Below are 14,505 nucleotides of genomic sequence, written 5' to 3'. Positions count from 1 at the left end.
CTTTCCCTCAGGTGATCCACCCGCCTCAGCCTCCCAAAGTGTTGGGATTACAGGCATGAGCCACCGTGCCCAGCCAGGTGTGTAATGTTCTAATGGCTCCCTCTGAGAGTAGAAGCTGATTCCGGAGAAGAGCTGTATTTGAATGCAAAGGGTAAAATAATTCCAAGGCGTAGGTGAGGTGGAGAGGGCTGATACTTCCTCTCACCTCCAGGAAGGGGAGGCCGCAGTGGGCACGCAGGCAGATGAGAAAGCAGTGAAAGCAGCAGAGAGGGTGGGATGCCAGGAGTCAGTCAAGCCTACTTACAAGTATTTGGTCCTAGGGCTATTCCAAAAAATGTCTCAGCTGTTTCCTGCTTTAAATCTATGATTTCCCCTGGTTTTACTAGTCAGCAAAGACAGAAAACAACTAAAAGGCCATGTTAATATTTCTTAATCACTAAACACACCTACCTCATTAAATCTTGGGTCTTACATATTTTCACCCAGCATATTGTTGGTACTTGATAAATATTTGCTGAATGAATGAACCCTTCCATGATTCTGGGTCCTCCCTTATACTTCAGAGGTGACTCAGTATTGGATACACTGAAATTTTAATACTTGATGTAGCCTTCCATAAAACAGCAGTGGTTTTAAAGGTCTAGACCAAGGTGTCCAGTGAAACTCTGTCATGAGGAAAGTGTTCTTTGATCTGCTCCAATCAATACAATAGTCACTAGCCACACATGGTCACTGAAACTTGGAATGTAGCTAGTGAGACTAAGGAAGTACATTTTAATTTAGTTTAAATGAAAGTAGCCACATGTGTCAAGTGGCTACATACATTAGCACAGCTCTAGAGGTTTTGTTAAAAGTTTTCTGCCCATCTCACTTTGAAAACTAGCTATTTTGACTAATATCATCAATTGTTATTCATAAGTTCCTGTCATTTGTCATTTTTATCTTTTTTAATATAAGTAATTTGGTTTATTTATGACAACTTTAAAGTTAGTATAGCAAACCAAATGGACTTCAACCAGAAGCCTCTCGGGGTGAATTTATTGTGAATCATTTTGAGGACTTGCAATATGTGGTCAATTTCTAATTTCAACTACTGACACAAAAGGAGAGAGCCTGTGTAGTTGAAACGGAAGCAGGAGAAGTCCGCTGGGCACTGACAGGCTGGCCTCTCAAGCCAGCCTCCTCCCTCCTCAGGAATCTGGCACCCTCTAGCTGCCCTCGGGGTCTGCAGGAGCTCTAAAATCCCTTCCTATATCCCTCCGTGTCCTAGCTCCCTGGATCCTCTCCTCCCTTCCAAATCAAAATGTACCTTGAGGGAGAGGCTTAGGCAGGAGGATCTCTTGAGTCCAGGAGACCTGACTTGAGTCTGGAGACCTGCCTGGCAGAATCTTGAATCAGTGGTGATGATGCTGATTTTATGGATTAAAAACTGAGACACTGCAAAGAAGTGAGGGAAGGGAGCGCGGGAGGGCAGGAAAACTAATATTGTTTAAGTACCTACGATGTGCGTGCTAGACACTTCATATGATGCTCAGTAAAAATGCTTTGCCTGCATGAATAACTGTTATCTCCCTGGCAAGTAGAGTTCAGTATGTGTTTTTTTTTTTTTGAATGGATAAACACATGAATACATTTTTACCACATGAAGCAGATATTAGTCCCATATCACAGATGAGGACACTGACATTTAGACAAGTTATGACTTCGAGGCTAAACACACACAACATTCCAATCACCTAATCTTGTTCTCTCCTTACTGTTTAGCTCCCTGCCCAGTTTCCTCTGTGCTCAGAATTTTGCTCTTGACCTTTTAAAAGAACGACCAGCTAAACTGATGAACATATTTATACCAACGGATGCAAATATTATAGAACCGCCCCTAGCCCCCTTTTGCAAGGATGTTGAATGTTAATGACAATCTTCTGGGGACAATGTCAACTCACAGAAATGGTTCCCTCGGAATTTCACGCTGTTCGGGGAGATGTTTTGGTACTTTAGTGGCATTAAAAATATATTCCACAGCAGATATTTTCCTGGAGGCTGGACACTTACATAAAGACGACGCATTCTTTATAAATTAAACCTCAGTGTTTGCATTTATCTAAATGGATATTATTTCGAGGAGGAGACAGTGATTTGTGTATTAGCCCCATCACTACGGATGACTGGTAAGACACGTTAGGAACTGGCTCCTCCCCTATCCCTTCGCCCCCTCCTCTCAGAACCTTATAAGCTTCAGAGTACGGTCAAGACAAGAGGAGCATTGGGAAAGAATGTGAAAATAAAAATACAGCTCCGTGATTTTCAACACAAAGACCACGAAGAGCATAATAAGTCGTGAAAAAAAATTCACATCCAGAAGTTGGAGGGCCACAAAGTACAAGTCGTCCAGGCCAGTCTGCAGAGACTGTTCATGCTTCCGCCCAGCAAAAATCTGGCAGACGACACGTCGCGACGAATTTCAGCTGCAGAAGAGGAAGAGCATCACCTGCAGTCCGCGGCGTGGGAAACGCCGCCGGAGGGGCTCCGCGAGCCGGGGAAGTGCGCGCAGCGGGGCTCCGGGCGGCTCAGGCGCTGAGTGCGAGGAACGCCCGCGCTCGCCGGCGCCCGGGAGACGCAGCCGAAGGAGGAGGGCAGGCGTTTCACCCGCGCCACAGCTGCGGCCGGCCAGAGGGACCGCAGAGGCCGGGACCCCCCGCAGCCTCCGCGCCCGCGGCTGCGACTGCCGGCCGGGGTGGCGCGCCCAGCCGGAGAATCCCGTCCGCGCCCGGGGCGGGGGGCGAGGCGGGGCGCTGACGTCACCTCCCCTCCCCCACCGCCTCCAAGAGGGAGGGAGTGGGGAAAGAGGCAGCGAGTCGCCGCAGCCGCCGGCCGCAACTCCTCAGCTCGGCGGCTGGCTGCCCGGGCACGTCCTGACAAACTTGGCTGCTCCCGGGCCCTCGTTCCGGCCCCGCGCACTCTCTTTTCGCCTGCGTTTGATGCTTAAGTTTGCCCTGGTCGGAAGCCTCCGGAGATGCGGCCGCCTGGGTCCCGGCGGCACGGACGTTGGCACTCTGGTTAGGGACATGCTGAAGATCCCAGGGAGGCAAAGTTGGTACTTCAAACCCGGCTCCTAACACATATCTACACCGCGGGGGGATCACGGAGCTGCCGGGGACTTTAGAGCCCGGGGCCGAGGACTCGGCTAGACTGGTGAGTTCTTTGTTCAAATCGTGCATGCCTTTTGGCATTTAAGTTTAAACGTAAATGAAATTACGTGGGGTGTGTGGCTCTAAGCGAGTGCGAGGAAGCGTGTGCGCCCTACGGGTTCTCGGCTCCAGGAGCTGCGCATCCCTCTGGCTTTGTGCGGCTCGGCGATGAAAGATTAGTATGCATAGCTTTGGGAATTCATAAAACACATATAGAGCACTGTTCAAAAGAACTTGAGAGGCGATGCTGTTTGTGCATTATTTTGAATGTAACTTATTATAGCAATGGTGCCTAGGGAGGGCGCATCGGGGCCGCGAGATTTGCAGGGGCGCAGCGCCCTCTAGTCCGGGCACCTGGCGAGGCGCGCTCCTTGCCGGGTTTTGCGCGGAGGCGAACCTGGACCTCCCCGGCGCTCGGCGACGTGGGCGCTTGCTCACCCCAGTCTTCACTGACCACCCACCCGGGCCCATTCTTTATATGAGTTACAAAAATCAGCTTGGGTGAACTGGATGTAGAGGCCGTGCTGGAGGAAAGCGTTTTGTTTCTGGAACCGTCTCCCCAACCCCCTCCCTAATTTCCACGAGCCTTTGGGGACAGAGTTAGGGAGGGTCGATTATTTAAAGGACAAATGTGGAACTGGAACCACATTTCTCTCTCTCATATGAAAATAATTCGATTTGTGGTAGCTAATAGGCATGTCCATTTCTTCTGTTGGCGCTTAAGGATCAGTAGAATCGTGGCAGTCCTAAGTCTGAAATCTCCATCCCTGGCTCTCGGCGGCTCCTGTGGCGACGAAGTGCAACTTCTTCCAGGCAGATGGATTTCTCAGGGAGCCTGGAAAATCGGGATTCCCAAACAGATGTAAAACATCTAGTAAGCCCTAGGAAGCGTTATTACTTATTAATTAATGGTGATCTTCTCCAGGAATTCTTTTGTGCCATTTAAAAAAAAAATCCCGTGATTTTACGTCAGGGAATGGTATCTTTGTACGTCTTTTACTGTTCTTCTTTTCCCCTTTTAGCACTACTCCCGCTCCCTCGCTCCCAGGAAACGGCTGGAGTTCCGGTGTGGTTGGGTTTTGCTGAGATTTACAATTCGGCAAGCGGCACAAGCCGGTTGGGCTTGGAGATCAGGTCACGCACTTTCGAGGTGTTCCATGTATGAAATTGACACTTTGAGCAATTATGGCCGGGGCAAACACGTCTTTGGATGATGGAGTTTGCATTTGCTGGATGTGTGAATCTGTGTATTCCAACCGGTGGGCAGGGAATATAGAGCTACGAATCGGCACACTCATCTTGCAGGCATTATTCTTCCTTCCCAGCCACAACCTGCTAGACACCTTTATTATTATTTTTTTTTCCGGTCACCTCTAAGATGGCTTATAAGGTGACTGCGTTAACTTTGAACCCAGGAAATTCTCTCTTTCACACCTGACTGCCCTGCCGTTCCCCTCCCCGCCAAGCTCCCTTCACCGGTCCCGGGGAAATCGGATCTCTTTGTCTTCCCAGTGTTAAAATGCCTGAGTCCCACAAACTTTCCGAGATCAAGTCCGCCCTCTTGTCCGGGCTGCGTCCCAGCGCCTCCGGCCCTCCGGGCTTCGGCCGAGTCCGCCCTGCGCCGAGTCTGCGGCTGGAGCCCTGCCCGCGCCGGGGATGGGCTCCGCGCCCGGGACGCTCAGGCTGGGCGCCCGGCGCGGGGAGTTCTCGGAGCGGGCGTCTCGGCGCTGGGGCTTCCCTTCTGCCTAGGAACTTGCCGTTGTCGGCCTGGGGTCACGCTTTGGGGCCCCTGGGGCCGACTCCCGGGCTAGGAAGCCCGCGGGACGCCGCGACTGCCTTTTGTCCCGCAGGCCTGGGCGTCCGGGGTGTCAGCGGGGGAGGCCAGGCGCCCGCGGCGGGGAGGGCCTGGGGTCTAACTCGGCAGAAAAAGGTCACGGGGGAAGCGTTTCCATTTTCTGGGGACTCTGTGGATTGAAGGAGGAAGTAGGGGCCGACCTGCTGCATTCCTTTGGAGACCTGGAGGACGACTTCAGCCCACAAAACCTTCGCGGACCCAGAGCCGCGCCATTCAAATGCAGATTCAGGGACTCCCAGCAGGCTGTGGAAAAGCTAAAGGGATGCCTCTGGGAAGCTTTCTCATTAGGCCCCAGCCTTTTTTCTTTTTTTTTTTTTAAGCTAAACTAACGTTTCCCTTTCTTGGCAGGGAGCATTCCCCAATTCCTTGCACAGCGCCTGTGGCTGGCCGTAACTAACCTCGGCATCACAAGCCTCGCCCTGCCCCTCGGAGCCGCGCTAGACCCCGCTGGGCGCCTTCTCGTCTCCCAGCACGGACCTGGCGTTCGCGGGGACTCGGGCTCTTTGGGCCCCGAGCCGGCAGCCGGGGAAAGTCGGCTCGAGTTTCCGCGCCCGAGAAACGAGCGCCGGCGCCGGCGGGCGGGGCCGGGGCGGAGGGATCTCCTGCGCTCGGGGAGCGTGAGGCGCCGGCGCCGAGCTGGGCGGCCGGGCGCGGGAGCGGGTGCGGGAGCGGGTGCGGGAGCGGGTCGCGCGGCAGGTACCATGCGGACGCGCGAGCCCGGCGAGGCCCCCGGAAGGCCCGGTCCCTGCTCGGGGGCGCGCTGAGACGGCGGGTGAGCTCCACGAGAGCGCCGTCGCCAGTTCGGGCCAACTTTGCGGTAAGTTCGCTGGGGCGCGGGCCGGCGGGCGGGGACGAGAGCGTGCAGCGCGCTGCGGTGCGGACTCAGTGGGTGCCCGCCCGGTCCCCGGCTCGGGCTCCGGCGCTGCCGAAAACGGATGAGTGCGCGACCTCCCGGAGGTTGGAGTGACTCGGTCCTTCCCAGTTGGGAAATTCAGCACTGGCTAGGGGGGTCCCGGCGGCGGAGCGGGAAAAAGAGGCGACCGCGCGGGGCCGGTCCGGAGCCATTGCTGGGGTCCGATCCTTTCTGACGCGCCGCCTTCCCTCCGGGAGCTCGCCGGGCTGCGCCGGCCTCGCGGTCTCCTGGGGCATCCCGCCGTCTGCGAAAGACCCGCTCGCTGAGCGGTGCACGCGGGAGGCCTGCGCGGGGCTGCCAGGTCCCTGGGTCTCTGGGTCTCTGGGTGTTTGCGCCCTGCAGGAGCGCTGCCCAGAGCTGCGAATGCAACCGGTGGACTGCGGAGTGAAGGGCTGCGAGGCTGCATTTCGGGGCTGAACATCTGCACAATGTGCGGTTTGTCAGTGTTTTCTGTCTTCTCTGGAGGAGGAACTTCTAAGATCTTTTTAAAAGAAAGAGGTTTTGGTCCTTCATTGCCTTTAAAAAAAAAAAAAAAAAAAACTCGGTGCTTTCTTTTAGAGAGCCAGCTTTCTGCTGTGTGTTAGATTTTTTTGTTCCCGCTGATGTGAATTGCAAGGCTTTGGAAACAAGGACGCAATTGTATGAGTTAGGAAAGTAAACTCATAAATATTTTCTATGCAGTTAAGTTTGTTTTTTTTTTTTTTTTTGTCTGAACCGTGATTTCATTAAGTGGCTTTTGCTAAGCAATTCCCGGGTGCCTGATAGAGGCGATTATTTTTTTAAGTGGATATTAACAGTGATTATTAGTATGAGAAAAGATTGAAAAGAAAATGACCTTCAGCTATTCATTTCCTTTTCAAAAGCAGATTCTTAATGCTTCATATATTCAGATACAGGTTTCGATAGTTTAAGAAGGTATCTGTGTGTGAGAACTAGGTAATGGTGATGTTTTTCACACTATTCTTAATGAGTTTGGTTATGCTGTCCAACACATCCAGTTGTTACAGGGACGTTTGAAAAGGTGTTTCTCCAGTTAATAGTTAATTGTGATATTTGTCTTTGTCTTTTTGTCTTAGGAAGACAGCTCTGATTCCACAATTAAAATTATTCCTTTGTATTTAAGATGTAAAAATACTTAAAACACTATGTAATTTTTTAAAACAACAATTGGTATAAGCATTGAGTTATGCTAAACATGGCATTTAACAAGCTCAAGGTAAGGTTTGATTTGAATGAAGTTTGCATTTGTATAACCATTTTTTGAAAAATGAACACCTTAAATGAGCCAAATTCTTTGGCCCTCTGAAAAGAAGTGTGGTTGTTAGAGGACTTTATAAAATCATTTCGGGCCACCTGTATATTCATTTGTCTCTTTTAATTAGTCACTGGAACTATCCCCGTTGGGTTCTCATCATGTTAGTAGATCATTTAAATCCATGGTCCGGACAGGTGCCAACAGAAAAATGTTTAAAAATTATGGCCGGGCGCGGTGGCTCACGCCTGTAAACCCAGCCCTATGGGAGGTCGAGGCGGGCGGATCACCGGAGGTCGGGGGTTCGAGACCAACCTGACCAACATGAAGAAACCCCGTCTCTACTAAAAACACAAAATTAGCCGAGTGTGGTGGCGCATGCCTGTAATCCCAGCTACTTGGGAGGCTGAGGCAGGAGAATCGCTTCAACCCGGGAGGCGGAGGTTGCGGTAAGCCGAGATCGTGCCATTGCAGTTCAGCCTGGGGGAAAAAAAAAGAAAAGAAAAGAAAAAGAAAGAAGAGAAGAAAAATCTTTAAAAATTATGCACAAACTAATTCTGTTTTCATTCCCCTGATCATCCTCTACCTTTCCACTGCCTTTAGACTTTGCTTTGAGGTCCCTTTGAAGCAGTCGTTTCTTTGAATGTTAGAGGTGGATAGGATCTTAGAGATTATGTTTTAACACTTTACCCGCTTGTTTGCCACCCAAGTTTGGCTGATTTTACGTAGAATCAATCAGCCAAATCAAATTAGTACATTATTATTGCATTAGGTTCTGTCTCAGTGGCATAATTTGTAGCCTAAAGGACCTGATTTAATAGCAGGGAGCGGTAAGGCTGGATGTGCTGTTTAATCTTTATGAGTGGGATTTGCGCTAGATAATTGTTCTTTTGACCAAATTATGTAGAAGTTGAAGCCAAACTCTATCTTTTGGTCTCACTTAATTGTTCAGTTTGCAAGTGCTTATTTATCCTTAGACACTGGAGAAGAGTTTTTGAAATGAGTGATATACATCAATTAAGATCAGGAAGTTGCCATTTTCTCATATCTGAGGGGAACTTTTCATTTCAAAAATATATTCTGATGAGGAATCCGCATATTTCACTCTTTTAAGTTTTTTAAGTCGTCTTTTACTGTAAGTCCCAGATTTAAATACATTGCCTGAATTCTTGCTTAATTCCAAGGGTTCATTATGTATGTGAAGATAAGTCTATAAAGTAAAAATAATAAAGTCTTCTATACACTGCTTAGGAAAATTAGTCATGATTTAATCTGTATCCTTCATAGAATATTAAGGTTAGAGCTTTGTGATAATCTGCAACACAGACACTGATCTGGCATTATCTATAGCCAATTTTGAGGCAGTGTAAGGTGGGTGGTGACCTCTTTCTGAGCTATTGGAAATGAGTCCTCTACAGAGCAGCCACCTGCAGTGTTGTTACCAGCCTCGTGGTTGTGCCTGGATTTTCTGTTAATTTGAGAAGGATGGATGTTTTATTTTCCTATGTTATCCCTCTCGATATCCCCTCTCCAACACAGTCCTGCCTCCCATTTCTCACTGTTAATGCTTTATTCATCTGTCCATTTACCAATCTAACAATAGTGGACCTCCTCTGTGTCAAACATTGGGCCAGACAAAACATCTAGTGCTGAACAAATCGTGTTTCCTGCCCTCAAGCAGCTTGTAGTCTGATCAGGGAGAGGACAAGTACACAGTCTCTTATAGACCAGTGTGATAAGAGATCCATTCAGGTCAAGGTGGTCCATAGCAGCACCTCAGTGAGCTGGGGGATCTGGGGCAGGTGGATTTAGGATAATGTGAGTTCTGAGGGAAGTGTGAATCAGAGGGGAACAATTCAAGCAGAGGATATGATGTGTGCAAAGCAAGTTATAGAAAGCGTAGTGTGGCTTGTGGTGTGATGAGTGGAGAGAAATTCTGAAGACCTCACCATACCATGTTATCTTAGGAAAAGGATTGGCTTCTTTTTTTTTGTCTAGGTAGAACATAGATAATCTTGACTATGACTTAAATAATCTTATTAAAAAAGGGAGGATTGTTTTTATGAGGCAGAGGTTAAGAGGAGAGGAAAAGAAAGAAATGTTGAAGAGAAAGGTAAAGACAAATAAGCTGTATGTGAGGACTGGAGGGCAGGAAGCAAAGAAAATAGTAACGTTTGCATTATCTTTCGCAAGGGAAGAGGTCAAGATGTTACATTAGTTTAGAGCCTTCACCACTAGGTGGTGTTATTGGCTCAAGACAGCTTGGTCACTGAACTTGTTGCAAGTCTGGGAAGTATGCCTTTTTGTTTTGAAATAAGAAGTAGTGTTGGGAAATTAGGAAATTAGTTAGAGGTTAGATTATCAAAGGTCTTTAATGCAAGGTTAAGAATAATATACTTAGCAGGCTAAGGGGAAATACTGAATATTTTCAAACTAAAGAAGAATGTCACAAAGCAGTTTGAATAGGTTGACTGAGATTGGGGGCAGAAAGCAGGAATACCAAAAGACTGTAGGAATACTCTGCATGAACAAAATACCCATTCTGACTAGGTGGTAGTAGCAGAAATGCAAAGGGAACCATTCTGAGAAATTGAGAAAGAAATGTCAAGTCTGGATAACTTTTGAGAAATGAAGGTTTGAGAGCCAGGAGGCTGTAAAGATTTTAGTCCATCCTTCAATTTCTCAAATACATGGAGTTGAAAGGATTAAGCAAGTTCCTTGAATTCACACAGTTGATTGGTGACAAAGCTGGAGCTAGGTTCCACATTTGATGTTCTCCCAACCCCTTCCTTTTTGTTTGATTTGTTAGTTTGCAAACTTGATTGATTTGGGAAGTGGTGATTGGAAAATACACTGGAAGAGCTGTTATTTTGCAATGGTGAAAGGATGAAAAGTCTATATAGTTGTCCCTTGGTCTCTAAGGGAGATTTGGGATTTTATACCCAAATCTGAGAGTGCTCAAGTCCCTGATATAAAATGGGGTACTATTTATATTTTTACTGTTTTATTGTTTATTTTAAAGACGTTCTCAACCTGAGGTTGGTTGGATCCATGGATGCAGAACTCTTCTATAGTGAAGGCCAATCATATAACTTAGGTTTGTTGGTATTTCAGGAGGAGTGTTACGAGGTGTTTGAGAGAGGTTAGAGCTGAAATTGCAGATTTGGTGCACTGATCCTTCATGATTTGAGGCAGAGTGGATGAGATCTTTAAGGGTGGTAATAAATGTATGTGGAGGAAGAGTTGGAAGACAAGTTTGTAATGCCAGAGTTTTCGGTGAGTCAGTGTAGAGTATAAAAGAGTATGGAAGAGAATCAGGAGAATGTTGTCATTCATTTTTCATACCTGTGGATTGCCTCTTTGTTTTGGGGGACTCTGACCGTATGAAGGATCAGGAGTGTTGGGGAGGGGAGTGAGTAGTGTCAAAGGTGTCATGAAATCAAGGAGGATGAGCACTGAGAAAAGGTAATTGGTTTGACATTAGCTTGTGATGCAGGAACAGCTGTTCTGCCAGGGTGGACCTGCAGGATCTCTGTGGAGCAGCGTTTAGTGGAGAGGGAGTTCTAAGGAAGCCAGGGCGATGCTGTCAAACTCCTTTTCTTGCTATCTTTGCCTGTATAAAAAAAGAGAAGAATAAGAGTGTTTGTTTGAAAGAAGCGAAGGTTTCAATAAAGTTATTTTATTTTATTTTATTTTATTTTTATTTTATTTTTTTGAGATGGAGTCTGGCTCTGTTGCCCAGGCTGGAGTGCAGTGGCGCAATCTCGGCTCACTGCAACCTCCGCCTCCCAGGTTCAAGCGATTCTCCTGTTTCAGCCTCCTGAATAGCTGGGACTACAGGTGCATGCCACCACGCCCGGCTAATTTTTGTATTTTTAGTAGAGACGGGGTTTCACCATTTTGGCCAGGATGGTCTTAATCTCTTGACCTCATGATCTGCCCACCTCAGCCTCCCAAAGTACTGGGATTACAGGCGTAAGCCACCGTGCCTGGCCAAGCTTATTTTTTAAGTAGGGGAAGAACCTGTGTGTGTGTATGGATTCTGCACAAGGAGTCAGGAGTGGGAGGAGCTGTAGAAGAGTCAGGATTTTGTGGCATCAGAGTATCTTTATTTGCAGCTAGGGTGGGTGGCATCTCTTCTGAGGTATAAGAAGAGAGAACAGGTGAAGAGAACATTTTAAGAAGAGGAGGGAAGATGGACTTTTCTCCCTGAAGATTTCCGTTTTCTTGCTGTACACGGAACATTCATTTTCCTGGTCCGTCATTTAGTGAAGGGTTGACCGAATCTGATTATACAGGGAGCCCAATTCAACGTATAAAATAAAGTCTTACCAACTTGGGAGTGGAAGAAGTGGCCATTGTTGATTATTGGCTACTCTGCCAAGATGTCGTTTAAATTACTTCTGTTTGTGGAGAAAAATACATTAGATGAGATGATCTCCATTCACAAGAGGTAAACAGTCTGTTTATTGAGCTTCTCCTTGGGCAAAGTTTGTCCTGGAATGTGGATGAGGAGAAAGTGGTTGGAGGATAAGGAATATATAGAGAGGGGAAAGAAGACAATAGCACAGGAATGCCTCACGCTGCCAGAAATAGACACACAGCCGCTGCCTACCTGTCCTGTCTTCTTGTTCCCGGGAGCACAGAACAACTAGAACCCGTCATCTTCATAATGCCAACAGACATGTTTTATAGGTTCATGTAGATAAGTAGGTTTTATATAGAGGCTGTTTGAAAAATAGGACATCTGTTTAACTTTCTTAAGGGCAAGGACACTTCAGGAATCTATTTTGGATTGATTAAATCATGTACATGCTGAAGTTTTCTGAAAAAGTCAGATTGTAGTTCCACACTGTCACTGTCAGTAAAGACCATTCTCAGGGTTAAATTGGAACCAGTTGTTGATCATGTGAAGGCAATATTTAAAGTATGTCTTGCTAGAGTTACCAGATTATTGCAGCCCCAGTCAAAGATAACAACATATAAATGGAGTTAGCAGAAGTAATTAAATTACGTATACCAAGCCTAAGGCTGCTGCTCAGTTTCTAGGGTCATAGCTTCCTCCGTTCATACTGAAAAGCATATGAAGATGGGTTGAAAAGAATTAGTATACACCCAGAAAATAAACAGGATCTACTCATTAGTATTTCAGTGTTAAGGATGAAAGCTTTTAAAAGTACCGACATGGCTATGATAATTGAACTAGAAAAATCGAGAGTTTTTTTTTCCTGTTGTAAATTTTATCTGGAATGTCTGAAATTTTAGAAATCATTTAACATTTTTTTTTTTTTTTTGAGAAGGAGTCTCGCTCTGTCGCCCAGGTTGGAGTGCAGTGGCGCAATCTCGGCTCACTGCAAGCTCCGCCTCCCAGGTTCACGCCATTCTCCTGCCTCAGCCTCCTGAGTAGCTGGGACTACAGGCGCCCACCACCACGCCCAGCTAATTTTTTGTATTTGTAGTAGAGACGGGGTTTCAGCGTGTTAGCCAGGATGGTTTCGATCTCCTGACCTTGTGATCTGCCCGCCTCGGCCTCCCAAAGTGCTGGGATTACAGGCGTCAGCCACCACGCCCAGCCAACATTTTTTTTAATATACAGTATTTTTAACAAGCCATTTAACGCTGGATGCAGTGGCTCATGCCTGTAATCCCAGCCCTTTGGGAGGCTGAGGTGGGTGGATCACTTGCAGCCAAGAATTCGAGATTAGCCTAGCCAACATGGCGAAACTCCGTCTCTACTAAAATACAAAAGTTAGCTGGTCATGGTGGTGCATGCCTGTAGTCCTAGCTACTCAGGAGGCTGAGGCATGAAAATCACTTGAACCCAGAAGGTGGAGGTTGCAGTGAGCCACGATTGCACCGTTGTACTCCAGTCTAGGTGACAGAACAAGACTGTCTCAAAACGAACAAACAAACAAAAGAAAACTCGTTTACAATTCGTAATCTCTTGACAACTGCATGATCCTGCTTTGAAAATGTGTTTGCCGGCCAGGCACAGTGGCTCGCGACTGTAATCCCAGCATTTTGGGAGGTCCAGGCAGGTCGATCAGTTGAGCTCAGGAGTTCGAGACCAGCCTGGGCAACATGGTGAAACCCCATCTCTACAAAAATACAAAAAATTAGCTGGGCGTGGTGGTACGCCCAGGTACCCCAGAGGCTGAGGTGGGAGGATCACTTGAGCCTGGAAGGTTGGTGCTGCAGTGAGCTATGATGGTGCCACTCCTCTCCACCCTGGGAGACAGAGCAAGACCTTGTCTCGGGGGTGGGGGGGTGAAGATGCTTGCAATTTAGAGATCTCTTAAAAATACTTTAAAAATGTGACACTGAACTGAACTCAAGTCCAAATTTTAATCATGAGTTAAATTCTACTGACACTTTCACTATGTTGATAGAAAATGAGAGCGGAGAAGAGCACAGTGAGGGAGAACACAAAGTTCTTAACTTAATAATTTTGTGTTTTTATCATAACATGTGGAATGAAAAGTTTAATAATGTTGTCCTGTTCCGTAAAGGCTAGAATGACTACTTGTGCTTGTAAGAATTGTGACCTCTCAGTAATAAATATGCAGCGTTTAACAGAGTTGATGCATTGTATGATGCTGTGTCTCACCTAATGTCCTGTCTCTGTGGAAACCCTTCGAAGACTTGAGCTTGAGGTCATCTGAACACTTGAATATATGCAGTTAAACGTTTTCAGCACAGGGGCTGTGTTCTGTTTTGTGAAGAATGTGCAGTCACAGTAATTGATTGAAGCATTTTACGTGAAGGTCTCCCTAATGAAGAAGTATGAAGATATTAATATCTGATTTTTACTGGAAAAGTTATTTTTCTGCCGTATTTGTAGATTTTCAGAGATCTATGCTAAAGATATTTAAGCTTTGGACTGGGAGCCCTTCTCCTTCAAGGCTGAACTAAGTAAACACTCTTTGGTTTTGCTTTGGAAAATGCATTTTAGAAATCCCAAATCACAGTGAGTTTAAGTAGTGTGATCACCTTCTAAATATCAAAGTGTAGCTGTTGGCTCAGATGGTCTTTGGAGTTTAATTTCCATAAGCAAAGGAGTCTAGGCGATAAGGTCCTTTTTAGATGAAATGGTGTTTGAGTCTTTCCCCCCTTCAGCTTTACTGTTTGTTTTGCATAAGAGCCACAGCCATTGTTTTGATCGGGGTGGTTTTTATAGTGAAACCTGAATTCGTGGTTCTTGGTTACATTACTGCACGGTTAACAATATCTCCCAAAAAGTGTATTTTTTCATTTAATTAATTTATTCTACTCACAGTAGCATTCTGTTAGCCAAGTT

The 14,505-nt window shown here is 46.7% G+C and overlaps 1 protein-coding gene across 5 annotated transcripts in view; it reads left to right on the top strand.

Moving 5' to 3' along the window:
- The first annotated feature begins 2,822 nt into the window (after positions 1-2,822).
- Positions 2,823-14,505, top strand: part of FAT1 (FAT atypical cadherin 1) — a 140,060-nt gene continuing 128,377 nt past the window's right edge. For 3 of the 5 annotated variants that reach the window (XM_054484242.2, XM_054484241.2, XM_063664389.1), the window contains exon 1: positions 2,823-3,192. The gene's annotated coding sequence lies outside the window, so the exon portion shown is untranslated. Of the gene's footprint in view, positions 3,193-5,655; positions 5,861-14,505 lie in introns of those variants that run through there. The other 2 variants (XM_054484243.2, XM_063664388.1) reach the window with 2 other exon arrangements.

This window comes from Pongo pygmaeus, chromosome 3, assembly GCF_028885625.2.
Source record: "Pongo pygmaeus isolate AG05252 chromosome 3, NHGRI_mPonPyg2-v2.0_pri, whole genome shotgun sequence".
NCBI lineage: Eukaryota > Metazoa > Chordata > Mammalia > Primates > Hominidae > Pongo > Pongo pygmaeus.
Note: the sequence above shows the minus strand (reverse complement) of the source record. Positions and strands in the feature narration are given on the sequence as shown.